At 34.0% G+C, this 21,412-nt stretch overlaps 1 protein-coding gene across 2 annotated transcripts in view; it reads left to right on the forward strand.

Annotated features, from left to right (window-relative positions):
* LOC129749612 (uncharacterized) overlaps positions 1 to 21,412 on the forward strand; it is a 143,001-nt gene that overhangs the window by 72,558 nt on the left and 49,031 nt on the right. The gene's annotated exons all lie outside the window — the stretch shown is intronic.

Genomic DNA, 21,412 nt, shown 5'->3' on the forward strand with positions numbered 1-21,412 from the left:
TGTTGCCAAAATCGAATGTTGCCAAAAACGAACGGGGTCTGTAAATAAATACAAAAATAAAATAAATACAAAAAAAATACAAAAAAAATACATAATATACAAAAAAAATCAAAAATAAATTAAAAAAAAAATACAAAAAAAAAAATAAAGAAAAATAAAAAAAAACAAAAAAAAAAAAAATAAAAAAATAAAAAAAAATAAAAAAAATAAAAAAAATAAAAAAAATAAAAAAAATAAAAAAAAATATAAAAAAATCAAAAATAAAAAAAAATAAAAATAAAAAAAAAAATAAAAATAAAAAAATAAAAATAAAAAATAAAAATAAAAAATAAAAAAAATAAAAAAATTATAAACATAGGAAAAAAAATAAAAGAAATATGTAAGAAAAGATTAAAAAATAATTTAAAAATAATTTAAAAATAAAACAAAAATTAAAAATGATACAAAAAAAAAATTAAACAAATTTCTACAAATTAAAACCAATACTATATCATTGCACAAAACAGATAAATCAAGTAACTTTTTATTGATAATTTTAATAACATCAAGAATACAAAAGGTGAATTAAATCCCATCTTTCAAATTTTTTTTATGGTCTTGTAACTTTCGGATATTTGTTTTTTTTCTAAATTAAAAAAAAAAATAAAATCCAAACTTTATTTATTCCCCCCTTCGGGTTTTTTGGAAATTTCGATGGGGTGGAGGGGTGGGGATGACAAAAGAAGAGATTGATATTTGTTCCAGCCTTATTAAATTAATTTTCTATACTGAATGGTCCTGCGTTGATTCTCTGGCGCATAGGGCCTTGTTAAAACACCTCCACAAAATTAAAATTAATTAAAATGAAATAAAAAAATTAAAGAAAAAAAAAAAATTTAAAAAAAAATATGTTGAAAATTATCTATGCTTTACCTAAATACTTCCAATTCATCTACTTTTTTAGATTACATTCGTTTCACATCTTTGTGTCATTCGCGGCTTTATATCAAGAAAATTACTGAAATCTTATCCGGTATAATTGTGTTCGATGGGCTTGAACGCATCGACATCGGCTCATGACCCAACTGTTTGGCCAACTGAGCTGTATCACAAGCCAATAATTCATCTACGAGGTCAACCAATTTTTGAATCAAAGAAACTTGGATTTTTATGCTTTCAGAAACTGCATGAAAAAGCGAGTTGCAATTTTTTTTCCAAAAAGATATGATGAAAACTAGAAAATCATATCAAGTCTCCCCATTCTCCCCTACATATTTGATGCTTTTGTTATCGATTAATCATGCATGATCATTTCCATTTGCTAAACTTACTATATTAACGTATAGAATCGATTCAACACCTTTAGATAGAACAGAACCTTCAACTTCATCCCTATCGTTTACGAAATCAAAGTGGCACACCTTCAACCCCAAGGTTTGCTATAGTTTTGCATTTGCCGTTCGATTCCAAAATCAATATTCAAAGCATCGTCAGGTAGGTAAAGCAACTGCTCTAATTCATTTTTATTGAAGTCGATTAAGCTTGAACGCCCTGCCTTACTTCGACTTTACCGGTAAACGCTCAAACAAACAGCGGATTCTGAATGGCATTCAATTTAGATTGTAAATCACGATTGAAATTTAGAAAAAAAAAAGATCATTTTCATCAGCGAGGATCGATTCGCCGACGCCGTCGACGAATACACTTTTCAAGTTTCAAAATTACCCAACGGGGTGTTTCCGAAAGGCAAACACACTTCACACCCTCATTACTTGATCGATCGATCGTTTCATTCAGGTACGTCGCCATTCTGTCCGGACCAACCCTGATCACTGGACCACCAATTTCCATACATAGGTTCATGGAGGAGGGACGATGAAGCCCAAGCGCAAAACTCGCTCGTTTAAACGATATTTTATGTGGTTCTTGCTCTTACAACGCTGCATACGTATTTGCTGCTTTTATTCACTCGTCAGATTTATATAGGTTATGTACAAAAAATGAACCAGCCGTTTGTCGAGGCGCTAAATAGCGAGTTACTACTGCGCTATACTTATATGCAAACATCAACTCCCACTGATTTACTGACGACTGAGTCGCTAGCCAGTAGCGCATTCGAGCAAGAGGGCTACCTTTTGCTGAGGCGTATCTATGTCTTTCACTAAGTTAACCGTGCCGATCTGAAAGGTAGCCCCAAACATCAACTTACAACGGTTCCTGCCAAGCAAACTCCAACTTAAAGGTCAGCTGTACCTACTAGTCCCAAATTGCTGTTTCGTTGATGAAGCGCGATATGAGGAAGGTTGGGACTTTTTGGGGTCGCCATGTTTTAGATTCTAGCAACTAGGCTCCAAGTGTGTTTAACTTGATTACCGCCTTTCGGTTGATTGCATTTGCACTTGCACTTGCCCTGCTTCACCTGTTTAGTGCACGAATATTAGCGAACGAAGCCGTTTTAAGGCCGTTATGGTGTGAATTTTGAAATCTGCAAACCTCCCTTTTTCGTTTGCCAATTGCTGCTGCTGCTGTTGTCCTAACCACCTACAGCAAAGACAGAAATGATTCTGATGCGCTTTTCGACTGTTGGAAAGTTGATTGGGGTCGTAATTGACGAAACTTCTTGGTTCGAAACTGAAGTCAGTGCTTAATCTTGAGTAAGGTACCATGTAGAATTTCCTCCTGGAAATGTAACGTAATAAATCTAACTTCAAAACCGTCAGTCCAATCTCTTCGCTGTCTTCGACAAACTCATTTAAAATGCAATTTTATGAAACTTTGTCTTGGGCGTCAAGTTTCAATAACATTCATCTTTCGAGTTAAGAGTAAAATATGAATAAACCTTTGAAAATCAGTTTTTTCGTCATAACTTTTTCTGGTAATATTTGAAAAATCACGGAGCGTGAATGCTTAGCCGCAGTCCGTGGCGTAGAGGATAACCTTCAAGTCTTCTAAGCCAGCGGGAATGAGATTGAATCCCGGTCACGGCACACATAGTACACTTTCTGTGGGTTGGTGGTTTTAGCATTTGTAAGATGCTAGCCATCATATCCTCGAAAGTTGTACGCTTAGAGTTAAGAATAAGGAATTTCTTCGAGGAAACATCAAGTTTCATTGAGATCCTGTATGTGTTTGTGTTTGTTTTTCTTTTTTTTTAAAGCGAGAGAGCTCCAGATTTTCAACCAGAGATGTGTCCGGTTTTTCAGGATGATTAGGCATAGGTTTTCCCTGATTTTTATATAAGTGGTTTTGAACTGCATAATAGACTGAGTCGATTTGGGGTCATTTTTGAATTTCTCAAACCCTGGAGTCTTAAAAGTTTCGTCTTGGTCCAAAACTCATCCATGATTTTTTGTAGAATTTTTAAGTAACATGAGTAAATTTAAACTTTTAGGTTTGTATGGGAAAATTGAATATTTTGTACTGAAAAATGACATCATTTTTGTTTCTTCTATGGAACCGAGCCAGCTGACAGTAACTTCTTTGCCTAATAAGATACGAAGGTCTTGGACAAAGTTGTTCAGCGGAAAATTTCGTTTATGAATTTTTTAAATTGGCACAAAAACTGTCAGCTGGCTCGGTACCACAGAAGAAACAAAAATGATGTTGATTTTTCGGTACAAAATATTCAATTTTCCCATACAAACCTTTAAGTTCAAATTTACTCATGTAAACGTTACTTAAAAATTCTACAAAAAACCATGGATGAGTTTTGGACCAAGACGAAGCTTTTTAGACCCCAGGGTTTGAGAAATTCAAAAATGACCCCAAATCGACTCAGTCTACTGCAAAAGATACCACTGAAGGAGGTCAAAATGTGGAGCGACGACCAAAAAAAAGGTCCTCACTTTGACAGAGATTCCCGTTACTATGATGTATTCCAAAAAAAAAAATACCACTGCAAAAATTTTACAACTATCTTTTTTTTTATTTATGCTAGGCAAAGTGGAACTTTAAAATTCAAGAGAAATAAAAGAAGTTAAGACACGATGATTTTGATGCTAACTTAGATCCGGACCATGGTAATGATTCTCACGCTAATCCAGATACCTTAATCGTGGTCCTTTCTCTGATTCTGAACATGATCTTGAACCCGGATCTTGGTCCTTAACGTTAACCTATTTTGATCTTAATACTGAGCCTGATCATGATACTTGTTCATATCCTGATCTCGATCTTGATACTTAGCCTGGACCAGATCCTAATTCAAATCATGATCCTGATGGAAGTTTTCAGCGTTGGTATTCCGGCAGTTCATTGGAATAACCACTTTTAGTGGCTTACTTTTCGAGGAAACATTTTCACGCCCGTGTTGGATATACTAAACATTGCAAACTCAATTAGGTAATTTTTCCTTAAGGACGTCTTTTATAGTGAATCAATTTCGTGACCAGAAACTCGTTGATGACTTTTTATTGCACTTCTTTAGTGTTGCTGTTGCTGTTCTGCTTTTTTTAAATATAAAATAGAAATATTTTCTTTTTTTAAATTTATTTATTTGAAGTCTCTGACTGCTGCCATACAGACCGAGTATTTAAAATAAATTATCTTCTCGTTCTTTATTTTGCAATATATTCTTCAGAAATACTACCGAATATAAAATATTTTATTCACAGCTTCCAGCATTCCTCTAAGAATAAAATGTTTAAATGTTTAACCCTTCAAAGCTGTTCGCATCGGACAATTATTCGCTTTAGGAGAATTTTACCTGTAGTTTTCAGGCGTTCTCCTGGCCGTAATGCTGATCGATTTTGTTGATAATTTATTTTAGTTTCTCAATATTGTAAAATAATTAGTCGATATTTTTACCAGGTTATCCAAAATCGGTTCCGAATGAAAAAGGTCTAAAAACAATTTATTAAAAAAATGCTCAATTGTTTTTTCAAAACGTCAAAAAAATCTTTCCAACGATGTATAAATTATATGGGGTCTAATGATAGTTTTGACCTCTATCTCGAATCTTACTTTAAAAAAGACATTAATTTTTTGTTTCGCCCCGCTTTTTTCAATGAATCGATTTTCAAAACCCAAATTAAAGGTTTTTCTTGTAAATTTTATTTTTGTGGCTTGTGATATAGTTAAGTTAGCAAGTAAATTTCATTATTATTTAAAAAGAACACTAGCTGACCCGGTGTGCTTTGCTACACTTTCCAGGGCTCAATGAAATTTTGGAGAAATATTTATATTTTGAAATATTTGTACGTTATTTTAAGAAGTTTTAACAGCATTCAGATGCAACTACTTCCAAATAAGCGCTGCAACTGTGTTTAAAATTATAATACAAAAATGATTTTTAAATTTTTTCAAACAATTTTTTTTTATTTTCGAAAGCTGATCTTAAATTTATTTTCAATCGTTTTTTGAATTTCTCGAGCATGCACAAAGAAATTTATCACGTCCCCTCACTGAAATAAAAGTGAGGTCTTAGATCTTTGAAGAAATATTTTTCGTATGCATTTATGCATAAAATTCGTATAGGTGCCCCTTTCCTGTTCACCTCCTGGAAGTCTCCTGGAAGTCTCCTGGAAGAAGAGAGTGTCTCCATGGCAATTTTGATTTCACTTTCTTGATCAGTTTTTGAGCTTTATAACAAAAATTGTGTGATTAGTTCTTGAGCTATACAACAAATATTGTTATGGAATTTACTTACCCACCCATCCAAATTTTATTTCATTTGCCTTATGAGTTCTCGAGATATGACAAAAAATATATGAAAGCCCCCTTCATCCTGTTCATTCTTCCACTGAAAAAGAGAAAAAGAGTCTTGAATAATTATTAAAACACCCCATCTTTTAATACATTCCCATGCCAAATTTGTTTCCATTTTTCCATTTTAATTAGTTCTCGAGTTATGCAAAAATTGTATGGAAGCCGCACTCTCCGCTTTGTATGTCGACTAAAAGGATGAGGAGGAGAGGTGCCAAATAATCATAAAAAACATTTCACGTACCCGAATATCTCTCCATGCCAAATTTGGTTCCATTTACTCAATATGAAGTGTTCGAGTTACGCAGAAAACCAAACAATTGAGTTACAGTGCGCCATCGCAAATCGGATGAAAAATCGTTTTTTAATCCCGATTAAAAAAAGAGCAACGAAGACTGGACACCTGAACCTTAAAAAAAACGAAATCTGACAATAACAACCATACCCTTGAGGAAGACCACCAAAAATGGTCGAAACGTCGAGCATTTCACTAAGAAAGTTGTTTGATTGAAATCCAAGACCGAAAAATATCCAAAAATTAAAGAATAAAGTACTAAACAATCATAGAAACATTCTTCATATCAAAATATCCTTCCATGTCAAACTTGGTTCCATTTGCTCGATTCGTTTCCGATTTTGGCAAGAATATTATATGGAAGCCCTCTCTCTCCTTCCTGTGTATCTCCGCACTGGAAAAAAAAGGGAACCGAACCAAAATAGAAACATTCCTCGTGCACAAATGCATTGCCATGCACAATTTTATTCGATTTGCATGATCAGTTCTCAAATTATGCATACATTTTAGGGCTTGCGATGTAGCTTAGTTGGCAAGTCAGTTGTTTCCTGAGCTGATATCTACGAGTTCGAGCCCAAGAAACATCGAACACAGTTGTAGCGGATAAGTTTTTTAATAAGTTAGTTTTATGTTAAAAAACACTTGTCATTATGGCAAGTCATTAAAAAATATTGGAGAATTTCAAGGATATCAATGAATCCACGCTGCTTGCAGACTTTTTCGATCTTTCTGTAAAGTAAATCCAGAAAATGTGAGAAATAAAATGTGAGTAAGAATCCTAGATTATTTTATTCCTATTTTTAAAAACTAGCACAACTTGAGTTTCAAAGATTCTTTCAAATATTATTTTGTTGGAGATCAATAGAACGAAATTTCAACGAATAAAGTTGATTGACCACCGACAAACAACAACATTCACATAACGGAATAAATATCTACGTCTACATGCAAGTTGATGACGACGACGATATTTAGTTCAGCTATCAACGAAAGACAGCGCAAAAACCAATTTGCACCTCCTAATTACGGGACCACTTTCTGCAACAACAACATTACAAGGAGGAAAAAAAACAACCCCTCAAAATGCACCCGTCCTCCTGTAATGCACCACCGAAAGATTAAATCAGGTTTGGACACGCGAATCTCGGCTTGGTCGATTGCATATAAATATGTTTGCTGCTGCTGCTACAATATGATCCAGATTAAATGCTTAATCATAGGGTTTTTGATACTTTTGGTTGTTGAATTGTGTATATGTAGGTAGCAATGAAAAAGAAGCATACCTTCCTACAAGAGGTATCATGAACCGAGAGAGCGTTGATCATTATCCATAATTTTCTTTGGAACATGTTTTTTCTTCTGTCTGATTTTTTCAGTTAGGCGTCCGGGGTGCATGACTCGAAGATAAATTTCAGAGTTTTCGTTGTTTACTTTTCACCCGTCAATTTTGGACCGGTATCGTTTTGCGATTCTTATGGGGATATTGAGCCGATACGTCCTTGATAATATGTTTTTGTATGGTAACCAGGGTAATGATATATGGGTTTTTATTCGAAAAATTGTGGGGTACAGCTCAGGTTCATAGCAAGGTTGCTGTTTAAATCAACAGTAAATATTTTACCGATAATGTGTTAAAAATCCAACTTCTAACCAGATTATTTTAACACTAAGGCTATGATCATTTAGTATCCGGGCAGTTACAAACGTATGTATTTTAAAAACTATTCATTTGATCGAAAAACTTTCTATGGAGGAAATGAAGGTGTTAGTATGGCATTTAAACTAAAAATATTAAAAAAAAATATGTATCAATGATTTCAAGAAATACTCTAACTTTTTCATAAAATCTCTTTTTTATCTTTGCACACTTTTTTCAGTCATGTTTTGATTAATTTTTTTTACCACAAAACCAAAACCTTTGCAAAATCATAATATTTTACACAAACTCACCTGGAAAAAGCAATTGGAATCTGGTTGGAACCTTTTCATGAGTTGGTATCTCGAAGAAATTGATCTCTTAAATCCGGTTTTAACATAATTTTTTTTGTCCATCAGAACACATCTGTCATATTGCGTCAAAACCGGATGCACAGATTGCGATCTTTGGATCTGATCATTATTAGTTATTTACTTGGTGTCTACTTGTCAGGCAAAACTTTTTGCCTCTGCCGGAAACGTATATTTGCATTTTGTAGGGAGTCTTCATTCAGTTATCCCAAATAACCATAAACTTTTCACCATATTTATGATCAAGAGTTGCACTCCGATAGTTGATTTGAACTTCGTGTGGATCCTAGAGTGGCTCCTTATACTTAATAACCATTTGGTACGAAAAAAAAAATCAGAAAAAATCAACAGTTCATGAGCTTTCGAGTCAACAATGAAGAATTTTCGAGGCACAAAATGCGCAAAAGGAGCAAATTTGTGCAAAATTATTTTTATCATGTCTTTTTGCATAGTAAACATCTCATACACACGTAAACTTAAAAATCTATCAAAAATAGGCAAGATAGTCCTTTTCATAACCAACACAACGCTACTAAATTTTTGCATATCCGAGCTCTATTAACGCAGCTATCACCAAAATAAAGTGCCCGGATACTAAATGATCATAGCCTTACTCACTGATAATGCTTTATGCTTTCATAGCTGAACGCCTTAAACTTGAACTCTAACCTCAATTCGTACAATTTGTAAACAAATTAGACAAACATTTTACGTTCAAAGTCCAAGTTACTGACGTAGAATCGAAGCCAATAAAAACATACCCATCAACCAACAGTAAAAAAACGCTATTTTAAAACCTACCAATCCAAGGCTATGGAAAAGAATGCAAAATCAAGGCTCAGTGTTGTCGCCTGTGTCTGTGCAATGGAATGTGCCGAATTCGCACTTTCGAGAATGTGTTGTAGTCATTCAAAGAAAACTGAACTAAGTTGGGTTTATTTTTTGCAAATTTGCTTCGTACAAAAGCCTTTCATTCAGCCATAGTTTACGTTTGCGTCTGTCGTTCGAAAGCAGTAACCTTATAGTGTGCTGTCTGCAGTAGGACGCTCCCTCAATCAGCTGTAATTTCGTAGGGCTTCTTGACCCGGACGTGTGCACCGCAACCAGAATCGGATTGAGGTTATTGAAACCGTTCTGCATCGCCGTTCGAACCTTCGATGAACTTTTCCGCTCGAATGAGGGACAACCGGAGCTAAGCGTCCACGAACTTTTAAGCCAATATAGTGTGTAAAACAGACATCTCCGTGTGTTTGTTTGTGCGGGGTGTAGAGAGAGTGCTGCAGTAGGTATATGACGGGTAGAGTATTGCATTTCATCCACGTGAACTTTCGACTTCGCGGAAATAAATCTGCGCTTAAGATCCCAGTCACACAATCACGCGTTTTGCGACACAACAAACTATAGGAATAGGTTGATCCTCTTTGACAACCGGAGCGGCACATCGTCATCATCTGGTCATCAGGGGTTCGTGTTCATCGAACCCGGACCCAGCTCGATTTAGTTTAAATCCGAGGTTCACCCCTCGGAGTCACTTGGCGGATTTGTGCGCAGATTGCACCTCTCTTCCGAAACGACGAACGAACGAACGAACGGTATTAATGAAATAATACAATAAAAGCACCAGAGCGCGTTCGCTCTGGATTGGATATTTTTATCACGTCCCGCCATAACCGAGGTCATTTGTATTCAATTTTGTAACTGAATTTCTTGTCGATACGTGATCCGGTGCTTTTGCCTCGATCATCAGCAACAATACCATCGTCGTTACCATCATCATCTCTGGCGGCTCCGTTTGCCGGTTAGCTCATAGGTAGGTACTTCTTGGGAGAGATCCGCAAACAACAACAAAAAACCGCATCCAACATGATCCGGTTGCAGCGCATTCTGACTTTCGAATCGTCCTCCCCGGCGGGTGTAGGCGACATTCATACAATGCCCGGACAGAGCCGGATTCAGGGATTCAAATTTCAGATGGTAGCTTTAGTCAAATCTGTGGTCTAAGTTTATGTCATTATTTGGTTGTTCCTCACCTGCCGAAAAGGTTATTTTTCAAATTACAAACCAAGCTTAGCTTTATGATAAGCCATATGACTGCTAAAAAATTTTAGTCATTACAAAGTACAGCATGACAACAACACGTTTTGTGTTTCGGGGTCCAGGCGTACGACCAAAAGTGGTCAGGCCGAAAAATGTTAGTTCGTAGGTCGTAAGGCTGAATAGGACAAGGAACTGAGTAGGACATATGGTCAAAAATAGGTTATTCGGTCGAATGAATGTAATGCCGAATGATAATCAGTCCGAATGGATGTTTAGCCGAATAGACATTAGACCGCATGGTCGTCAAGCCTAGCGTAATGGTGCAATAAGTTATTTGGCCTGAGGTTGTTCGTCATTGGACCTTAGGCGTAATGGTCGTTAGACCGGATGGACATAATGCAGAATGGATGCTAGGGCGTTTGGTAATTAGCCCCCATATTAGTTAGTCGAATTCCGAGCGCCGAATTCTGTGTTTTTGCGAAAAACAATTCTGAATTTCAGCGATTTTCACCAAAAATAATGTGATGGTTTTCTTTGATGCGATTTTTTTTTTCGATGAAAAATCATGTGAAATAATCCCTTTTTACAATTAGCTTGAAAAAATCAATCAACATTATCAATCCTATTTTTTTTCATTCAAAGTTGCATACGGGGATTTTTTTTATTATCTGACGGGTTTTCGCCGGAAGTCTTCAGATCTTCCTCAAAATTGAAAATTTGATTCATTTCAGATTTTTTCAGATTTTTAGAATTTTCAGTTTCATTTAGATTTCGTTTAAATTAAAATAAAATTGAAATATTAAAAAGCTAAAAAACTCTGTTTTTTTTCAATGGAAATCTTAAAATAGCACCCAATACGCATTGAAATTTAACAGATTTTCATATAAAGTACGTTAAGATCTTCAACATAAAAAATTGTAAATAAGCTCTAAATAGTGTCTAAAAGTACCGTCTGCATCGCTGAATGTTCAAAAATTTTCATTTCAACAACTTCTTTAAGAGCTATGAAAGAAATAAGACGATAAATCTCTTTTTTTGTATCGTTAACAACATCTACATTCGTAAAAATGAACCAAATTTTAAATTTTGGCGAAGATCTAAAGACCCCCGGCGCAAATTGTCAGAAAACAAAACCCCATACCACGAACGAAATTAAGAAATTTTTTTGAAATCTGTGAATATTTCCAAAATGCTGTGTTCTGTGACACAGATTCTGTGATGAAAATTTGCTGGACATTTCGTGAAATTATAGATTTTTCTGTGATTTCTGCGACCTTTGTCACAAGTACCCAACTAGTTTGCCAGCATAGTGGAGATTGGAGTTCAAGTCATCTACGACAAGGTTCATGAGATCGAATTCAAGTCATGGCATACACAGTGCACTTTCTGTAGTCCGGTGGTTGTAGCTTTTGTAAGATGCTACATTAAAACCAAGCTTAAACCAATAATAAAGATAAAAGTAAACAGTTTAACATTGAAAACTATAGATTTTTATAAACGTGGAATCGGCCTGATTATAATGCAACCAAGACATTAACCGAACTCACCTGAACTAGGAAGACACAGTTGATTGAAAACAGCTATTTTTTTATAGTTTTTTAATATATCTCGTATAAGTCTGAATATTTTTATTGAGTACTAGCTGACCCGGTGTGCTTTGCTAAACTTTTCAAAATCAAATAATATTTTCAAATATTAATCAAATTTTTATTGTTTTATTGGCATTATTTCAAATAAAATTATAACATAATTCATAAGCAATTGCTATAAAATGAGAGCTGCAGCTGGAGTTTCGAATTGCAACACAAAGATAACTTAAATTAATATTCTTAATCTTGCTTTATAAATTTGTTTTAAAGATCTGATAATTTTAATCTGTCTGGAGGGTCTCAAATTAATCGTACGCAAACAATCTAACTTATAAAATATGGCTGTTTTTGCTTGATATGTTCTGGATTAATGCTAAAAAACTGATAAGAGAACCACCTCCCCTGTCTTTCCCTTCACCCCCTGCTGAATGGAGGTCGTGGTCTTTAATAATCATACCCATTTTTCGTGACCAAAAATCTTCTTATATCAAATATAATTCCATTCTTTGATAAGCTTTTAAGCTTTACAACAAAATGTATATGGAGCCTCCTCCTTTCTTCCCCTCTCTACACTGTAAAGCATAAGGGTCTTTAACAATCGTAGAAACATATCTCGTAAATAATCAAGTACCTTTCTATGCCATATTTGTTTCCATTTGTTGGCTTCGTTGGCATAAATTGAGAACTTATTCTAACAAAATTGTATTGGGCTCACCTCCCTCCTCATATGTACCTACTCACTGAAAGGAGGATGGTGTATCAGATAATCAAAGAATCATACCAAAATGATTTTCCATGTTAAGTTTTGTCCATTTCTCAGGTTTTAAAAAACAAAAGTTAAATGTAAGCCTACTCTTCCCCTTTTTTATCCCTAATTCTACTGCAATAAAGGAATTGTTCCGCATAGAAAAAGTATTTTTCGTACTCAAATACTTTTTGGTTCCAAATTTAGTTCCATTTGCTCGATTCATTCTCGAGTTATGCAAAAAAAAATGTATGAAAGCCCCTCTTTCCCCCTTTTATATCTTTCCGCTGAAAAAAGGGGGGGTTTCAATTTATAATAGAAACATTTCTCGTAACCAAATACCCTCACATGCCAAATATGGTTCAATTTCCTCGATCAACTCTCCAGTTATACTGAACATTGTAAGGGAGACCTCTCCTCCCCCTTTTCATACACCTCTTTGAAAGAGTGAGCGATATCAAATATTCATAGAAGCATTTCTCGTACCCAAATATCGTTCCATGCCCAATTTGGGTCCATTTGCTGTTGTAGTTCTTGAGTTATGCAGTAAAAAATGTATGAAACTCCCTTTCCTCTTTCCTTTCTCTCTGCTGGAAGAAGAAAGAAGTCTCAAACAATCATTTGAACATGTCACGTTCCCAAATACCCGCCCATGCCAAATTTGGTTCCATTTGCTTGATTAGTTTTTGAGTTATGTAAAAAATTATAAAAGAGGCCCCCTCCCCCCTTTATATCTCCCTGCTGAAAAGAGGGTGGGGTCTCAAATAATCATTGAAATATTTTTCGTATCCAAATACCCTCCCATGCCAAATTTGGTTCCATTTTCTTTATTAGTTTTTGAGTGTTGTAAAAAATTATAAAAGTGGCCCCTCCTACCTTTATATCTCCCTACTAGAAAGAGGGAGGGGTCTCAAATAATCATTGAATTTTTTTTCGTATCCAAATACCTTCCTGTGCCAAATTTGGTTCCAATATCTCGATTAGTTTTCGAGTTATGCAAAAAATTGACTTTTGCTTGGGAGGCTCCTCCCCCCTTCATGAGAAAGGGTGGGGTCGCAAACCATAATAGGAACCTTCCCCGGCCTCCAATACCCCCATATGCCAAGTTTCACGCAAATCGGTTCAGTAGTTTCCGAGTCTATAGGGAACAGACAGAAATTCATTTTTATATATATAGATGTTCTACAAAACTGTGTCATTTTAAATGACTCAAAACTCTTTTGAACATACCTTGCATGTATAAGCACTGTCTGAAAAAAATATCGTTAAAGAATCAAAATTAAAAAAAAATATTTTTAAACCCTTCTAACTTTTTATAGTTAGCTTCTACGATGTTGACGTCTTCAATAACATTACTATACTTTTTATTATCTAAAAACTTGCTAAAGACATAATAGCTCTAAAATGAAAATTACAAAAAAAAAAATTCTATCTTACTGTTAGTTGCTTTTCTCACTTTTATCAAAAGCTCATTTCAAAGTACTTTTAATGTAGGTAAAGTGTCCCAAAGACACTATAGTAGAGTTGCCATCCGTCCCGCAAAAGCGGGACATGTCCCGCTTTTTTAGAAAATGTCCCGCCGTCCCGATTTTTTCTTAAAATGTTCCGTTTTTTATTTGGGAAAATTTTTGTGGTAGACTCAACCCTCTTCATCCACTTCAAAATAGTTGGTCAGTGCTTTATAAAACGCTTCTCATAAAATCTCTCCTCGATTATTTTCAACTCCTGCCATTTTTTTTTCTCTCTAATCTTCTTTAATCCTATGATTTTCGGAGCCCAAGACCCAACATCGATCACAATTGTACCGGATATGCTTTTCAATGACTGTCCGCCAAATGCATCGTTGGTATAAGTCGCAAATGACATAAAGATTTTTTCGTTTCACCGAATATAATTACCAAAAAATTACACTGAAAAACCTAAATTTACACTCAATTTTAATTCATTGATTCAACCCATCAGAATCCGGGTAATTTTATCTATAAACCTACTATAATATAGTATATGATTTCACAATTTTCAACTCAAAATCCAGACAATATCAGGGCAAATATGGTCAAAACCACGGATTTATTCAATAAAAATTCAAAAGAATACGCTTGAAAATATATTTTCCATCGAATCACATCAGCAGATTTAAAATCGTTTTAAAGGCTTCCGTAAAACTGTTTATGATTATTCAGATAAAACAAGCTTAAAAAACTCGTTTTTGGACGTCAAAATAAAAATTATATTAATTAAGATTAATCACCGTGATTTATGTTCTGAAATTAATTTTTACGGCCTTATCGGTGAAAGTTATGTTCTCATAGTGAGAACATTTCAAGAATTGAAAATTATAGATGGATAGAAGAAGATTAGAAGAAAATTATAGGTGTTGAAATGAGCAGATAGAATTTTTTTAAGAAGCATTTTCACCACATACTTAACTTTTGTTCAATCACGGATCAACTATTTTGAAATGTTAGAATCGGACAGGGTTGAGTCTAACACAACACAATAGTTGATCTTGCGTGGTTCGCACCGCGAAACTTGCAGTGCGAACGAACAAAAGGAAAGCATGTGGTCGCTCTGAAAAGCTCCCCCTTTTCAGAGCGACCACATGCTTTCCTTTTGTTCGTTCGCACTGCAAGTTTCGCGGTGCGAACCACGCAAGATCAACTATTGTGTTGTGTTAGACTCAACCCTGTCCGATTCTAACATTTCAAAATAGTTGATCCGTGATTGAACAAAAGTTAAGTATGTGGTGAAAATGCTTCTTAAAAAAATTCTACCCGCTCATTTCAACACCTATAATTTTCTTCTAATCTTCTTCTATCCATCTATAATTTTCAATTCTTGAAATGTTCTCACTATGAGAACATAACTTTCACCGATAAGGCCGTAAAAATTAATTTCAGAATAAAAATTATAATAACTCGATTTAAGTGTTTTATTTTTTTCCAAATTTTGGAAATAAATTTAATAAATCGGTCCAAATCCAGGCTTTTTTCTACCAAATTTTGAAAAACGGGCCGGGCCGAACTTTTCCTAAACTTTGTGTCAAATATCAGGGCAAGTCCGGGTAAAATCGTGCAATCTGGCAAGCTTATCTTAGCATCACCATAAGCATCAGGTACAGTTGGCGTTCCTTGAGCATGTTAATATTTTTCAATTGAAGAAAATATTCTGAAAATTGCCTCCAAATGATGATGGCTTCAGATGCCTAATCCCTTGAATGTAAAGTTCGAGGAAAAAGTCAAATTTTGGATCAAATAGGACAGGACTACCGAGTGAATATAAACTATTTTCAATCAAACAATAAATGAATGGACGAGTCGAATTAAATAAACTTGGTAGATGTTCAAAAGCGGCTGCTAAAAATTTAAAAGCTTTCTTCAAATACCGGATTTTAAATTACTCAGAACTACGACATTTTCGACTTGAGTGTTCCCAGTAGATATCCATAGATGGAAGTTTTCTTGAGAATTCAATTTTTTAAATAAATTTTGTTTATCCATAGTTTGTTACTTTCTATGAACTATTTTAGCTAAAGGTTATATGTATATTTGTATATGAATGGTCATTGAATTTAGGTGGTTTAAAAGAGTTTCGGAAATGTCCCTCTTTTTTCGGCGATGTCCCGCTTTTTTCGTGGAATGTGCCGCATTTTTCTGAAAGTTTATGGTAAACCTACACTATAGGTAACTAGTTTCCCATTCCTATCCCATTCCCATCAAAGAAAAAGGAGGATGAAATAAAAAAACACCGGGAGATGGCCCATGCACTGCGTTTTGGTTTTGGTTATCGGCAGTGGCAGAAAGACTATGACAGTAAACCGTCATTTGCTAACCGACTGAGATGGTGCACTGGGTAAGATATCAGGCTGGCAATCCGATATGAAAATGTTGCTGTGAGTTCAATTCTCACTATATATTTTTTTCGGGATGAATTATCCTATTGGATGAAAATTCCATAAAATGTTTTTTTTTGTTTCGCTTGAATGTAGTGGTAATGCATCCAGGGCTCGGAATCATCGAAAGGAAAGAATGAAACTGAAATTTCCTTCTATTTGTCTCACTTTAACAAATTTCAATTTCGAGCAGTTCACTTTCGTTAATCAAATGAAAGTGAATCCACTAATATTCACTACTCGGGTTAAACAAAGAAATTCAAATGTCAGCAGTTATGAATTTCAATGATGCTTTTAACTGCCCGCAATCAGCGTCATTCAAGTTCGACGTCACTTTCAATGAAGTAAAACAGGCAGAGGCAGCAATTAGCCACTGGGCTACAATGATATAGAATTTGTCTATGTATCGTGTGACCAACATCTATTTGCTAAGCGTTAGTGAATCTCGTTTTTAACCCTTTAATGCATGACTTTTTTTAAATGAGAATTGCAGTTATTGAGTCAGTGAAATAATAACATTTTAATTCGAATAACACAAATCAACAGGTTTTAAGTCGTTCTTTTGAGTATTATAAAAGTTATGGCCCATCAAAGTTGAAAAATATTTTTTTTAAATCTTAATTAATTTCAATACGAATTTGCAAATTTCTTCCAAACTTTGTCAATTGGCTGCAGGAAGGTGTTTGTGATTGATTGAGGTTAAAAAATGTGATAGAATTTGCGAATCTGAAGAAATATCAGCAATTTTCTAAAAAACTACTTTTTTCGAAAAAATAAATAAATTTGGATTTTGAATTTTTCCCGCATACTTTATTCGATATCTCACGGAAACATTGAAATACCGTAACAAAAATACCATGAACTAATTCCTTTTAATCTCTAGAACGTTTTTTGTCCATACACCTTTCAAAAATATCCACGCGTTTCCGAGATATTTGGATTTAGATTAGTGTTGTTTTAAAACAACACTATGCATTAAAGGGTTAAGCTTTTTTTTTGCCTTGAGAGCTTCAAACCTCAAATCTGAGTAAAATAGCTTAAATCTGACAAAAAAGCTTGAACCTGAAAAATGTGCTCCATTCACACGGATTGTATAGCATTGCAGACAGGGTTGTCAACTGTTTTTCGAAAAAGTCTGGAAGATTTTGAAAAAATGTCTGGAAATGTGGATAGCAAGTTTTTTTGTCGCTAAATCTCAATGTTGTAGATAACTACTAATCTTATGTTTCTGTCAATATCAGTGTCACGTACAGTCTTCACGAAAACACGTACCAAGTTCAACTTGTGCGCGAAATTCCAGGCGCAAGTTTTCTCTGCACTTGCACGCAATCTTGAACTTCGGTTTAGCTCGAACCTGAACTCGAGCACATTTATTGCACTCGTGTGCGCGCCCCGATGTTCGTACCCTGGTTCGCTTCGGGTTCGTACCGAGTTTTGTACTCACTCATAGTGGCTGGATTTAATGTATCTATGTATATGAATATGCCATGCCTGGATGTTAAATGCGGTATGGATTGTTTTCATTTTTTGAAGTTATGTATGGGTGGTAAAATCGACTGAATTGATTGGTTTTTAAATGATTATTTTTCCCTTGGCCAAAAAACGGACCTGATCAGATCTTAATTTGAGAGATTTTCAAGCTTAGTTTCAATACGTATTGAAAAAAAAAATATTGAAAATTTGCTTTCTGGAGCTAGGTTGTTTTCGGAAAACCGCTGGTTTGATTGAATGTTTGAGATGTGACGATTCATCACTCGCTTCAAACCTGGTATAACAGTTTTTATCTTTTTAAAGCATCTCAAAATACTCACATGAAATTAAAAAATAAACTCATATGTCAAAATATATAAAAATTCAATGACGATAAATGGAAAACAAATAATCAAAATGATACAAATGGTAAAATGAAAAAGATACAAAGATGGTGTCACTGTCCAAAACGACAAAAAAAAACTTATAACAAAAAATATAAAATCTATGAAATGATAAAAAATGGCATAAATATGAAACTCACAGGTGCTAAGTTGCAATTTAGGAGTTGGGTTATAAGGATTTCGTAGCGGTAAGATGTTTAACTTCTTTTAACTTTACTTTTAAAATTCCATTTATTTTTTCCTGATTAACTAACAAGTGATACTTGAATCTTTTAATTATTAACTGCTTTTATCGCATTGTTGTAAGCTATCAACGATCACTGGAGATCATTTATGAATTCACTCGTCTAAATAACTATAATTGATAGAACACAATACGTATGATTCTGAAAAGGCATTGATTAACAGCTTAACTCTGCCCAAGGTTCGCCAAATCTACAGCATTATGGATAATCAGGCAAACACAATTCGGAAAAATTATAGTCACCAATATTCTTTTGTACATTATTTATGGACTGTGTAAGTTAAAATATTTGAAATAATTGTAAACAAAAATAAAGCCAAAAAATGTTTTTTCCCAACAAAACTTAAGTTGAAAAAATATAATTTAGGAACACTATATAAAAAAAAGAATGCTTTTTGGAAAAAAACTACAAAATCAGGTTGGCATTGACGTGTTTTGTTTTATAGACCAGTGTCTTTAAGAACGACTCAATTTGAAAAAAAAAATCCTGGTTTAGCAGATTTAAGTAAGAGGCAGTATAATAGTGATTAAGCCTCAAAACGATTGAAAACTAATTTAAAATTGGAAAGTCGAAAAAATTCAATACAAAATAAAAAACATTGAGTTTTAATTCAAATTTCAAATTTAAAATTTTAATTACTAAAAAATTCAAGAGATCTAATTTAAATTGAAATTTCAGATTCAAAAGGCTTTTCTAGTCGCGGCAATATCCAGATGGAGATAACAAATATTTAACGAAAAATTTGTAAATTCGTGCCTTGACAGCTTATAAAGCCATTGATAGGTAAACTTAAGTAAGTAAAACTTTTTAAGGAAATATTTCTGAAATGAAAAAAAAAAATATTTTGGATGTTTTCTGACGTATTTTTATGTAATTTTGTTTCAAACCTCTCAACATTTATTTCACACATTTAAAAAGATAATTTAAATTGAAGATGTGTTTTGCAATTGTGAACTATTATTTGGAAATGAGATTGTGAACATAGAACAAAAAAATAAACTTTAATTGCAAACTTTTAATCACTTAAACTTAAGTTTAAAAAAAATGTGTTTATGTTCTCGTTCATGCTCTTTCAAAAGTTCCTTTTTAAAAATAGAGCAAATTGCATTTTTAACATAAGCACTTTGTTGAGAAGTCTAAAAATACTAAAATACTAGCAGTGAAATTATTAATGCGTACACAATTAATTTGGCAATTAAAAAATCTATTGCTAGTTTGCAGCACTACAAACGCCTGATTTTTTGTAGTTTAAATGAGTAAAATGATAAAACATGATATTTCATTACGCTGATTTTATAGCAAAACAATAAAATCAGCGTAATGAAATTAAGTGAGATTTCAAAACATACTTATTAATCTTTTTTTTTAAGATTTATTCGGTTAAGTTTTAGCAATAAAAATTGATATTTTTATTATTTATTAAAATCTGAAAATTAAAAAAAAAACGATGCAAAATAATGTGTGTGCTTGAATCGAGTTTAAACAATAATGGGTTTTCTTTCAATATTTTTTATTCTAAAAATAATAATGTTTTACACTTTAACTCAAATTTCTAATGCGAATTATCGTTAGTAAAACTTGTCTTTCAAGTCAAAATTTACAATATTTTTATTCAGCTTATTATATAATATTCAAAGGAAAATTGCATAAAAATTCTCAATATTAACCATTTATTGAATTTCTTAAAGGTGATACTTCAATTAAATGTGTTGAATTTAGATTAATACTTACCGGCCATATTGACGGAAAATTATTCACACCACACAATCACTTCCGAATAAAACAAACCATCACCTAAGCTCGAACGCTTGCACTTTTCTCAATCCAGTCGACCAATCTTCACGGCACTACGGACGGCACGGAAAGCACAGAATGAGCTTGATGTTTCCAACTCGACCAATCTTTACGGCACTACGGACGACACGGCAGCTTGATGTTTCCACTTTACGCCTCGACTGCTGGCTGTACCGAGATTTTGAACATGGGTACGCGCCCAGATTTGCACATGAGCTCGAACTTGCACTCTGAACTCGAGTGCGTGTGAGTTTAAATGGGTGCGTGTTGAACTTGCACACAATAATTCGTGTACAAGTAGGTACACGAACTTGCATGAACATCGAACTCATGTTGCACCGTGAAGACTGGTCACGTACTCTATCTGACTCTCAATTATACTTATAAATTAATCATTTATGATATTACCATTTCCTGCCATATTACACTATAACCAATTTTCATTCTCATAGTTTCTTAGAACAATTTATGTCCTAAACCAAAAGTGTGGAATCGTCTGGAAGTCTTGAAACCTGAAAAAATGTCTGGTGAAAGTCCTAAAAGTCTGGAAGATCCAAACAAAATATGAAAGGTTGACATCACTGATTGTAGCAGCCTGCCCGGCACCTTTTACGTCATCAAGCAAATGTTGGTTTATTCCTTGGGCGCCAGCAAATTGTTGGTGTGTATTATTGTTTTGCAGCAAAATCTTTAAAATTTTGATTGTTTTCAGATTTCCTTTTTTTTTCTGCATTATCTTCTTTTCTTCAGCTTCAATGTCACACAGATCAATATAGTTTGGAAAACATGATTTAAAACGTTTTCAACGATTTACAATACTTTCGACTTTTATTGTTATTAGCGTTCCTCAATAAGATATTTATTTTAAAATTATTACTTTTAATTTAGGAAGAGAAATCACCGTGAATTTGTTTTTGAAATTATTTTGCAAGTCTTTCGGTGAGAAAGAAAGAGTTGAAATGAAAGAAAAATAGAAGATCAGAAAAAAATGTAGGGTGTTGGAAAGAGCGAAGAGCATTTTCAGCACATTTTTGGCCTAGAACATGATCGTAGAACATACCATAGCTTAAAAGTAAAAGTGGAAAAACAAACTATTTGACTAAATCATCATTTTAATTAAATAAACCTATTGTCATTAAAATGACAGAAAATTTCGGATTCTGTGTATCAGCTATAAAAATAGTTTTTTTTCCATAACGCTGTTCAGAACAAGTGCAGTAGTGCTGATCGAATTTACGGCTGACAGCATTCG

The sequence above is a fragment of the Uranotaenia lowii genome, chromosome 2, assembly GCF_029784155.1.
Source record: "Uranotaenia lowii strain MFRU-FL chromosome 2, ASM2978415v1, whole genome shotgun sequence".
Taxonomy (NCBI): domain Eukaryota; kingdom Metazoa; phylum Arthropoda; class Insecta; order Diptera; family Culicidae; genus Uranotaenia; species Uranotaenia lowii.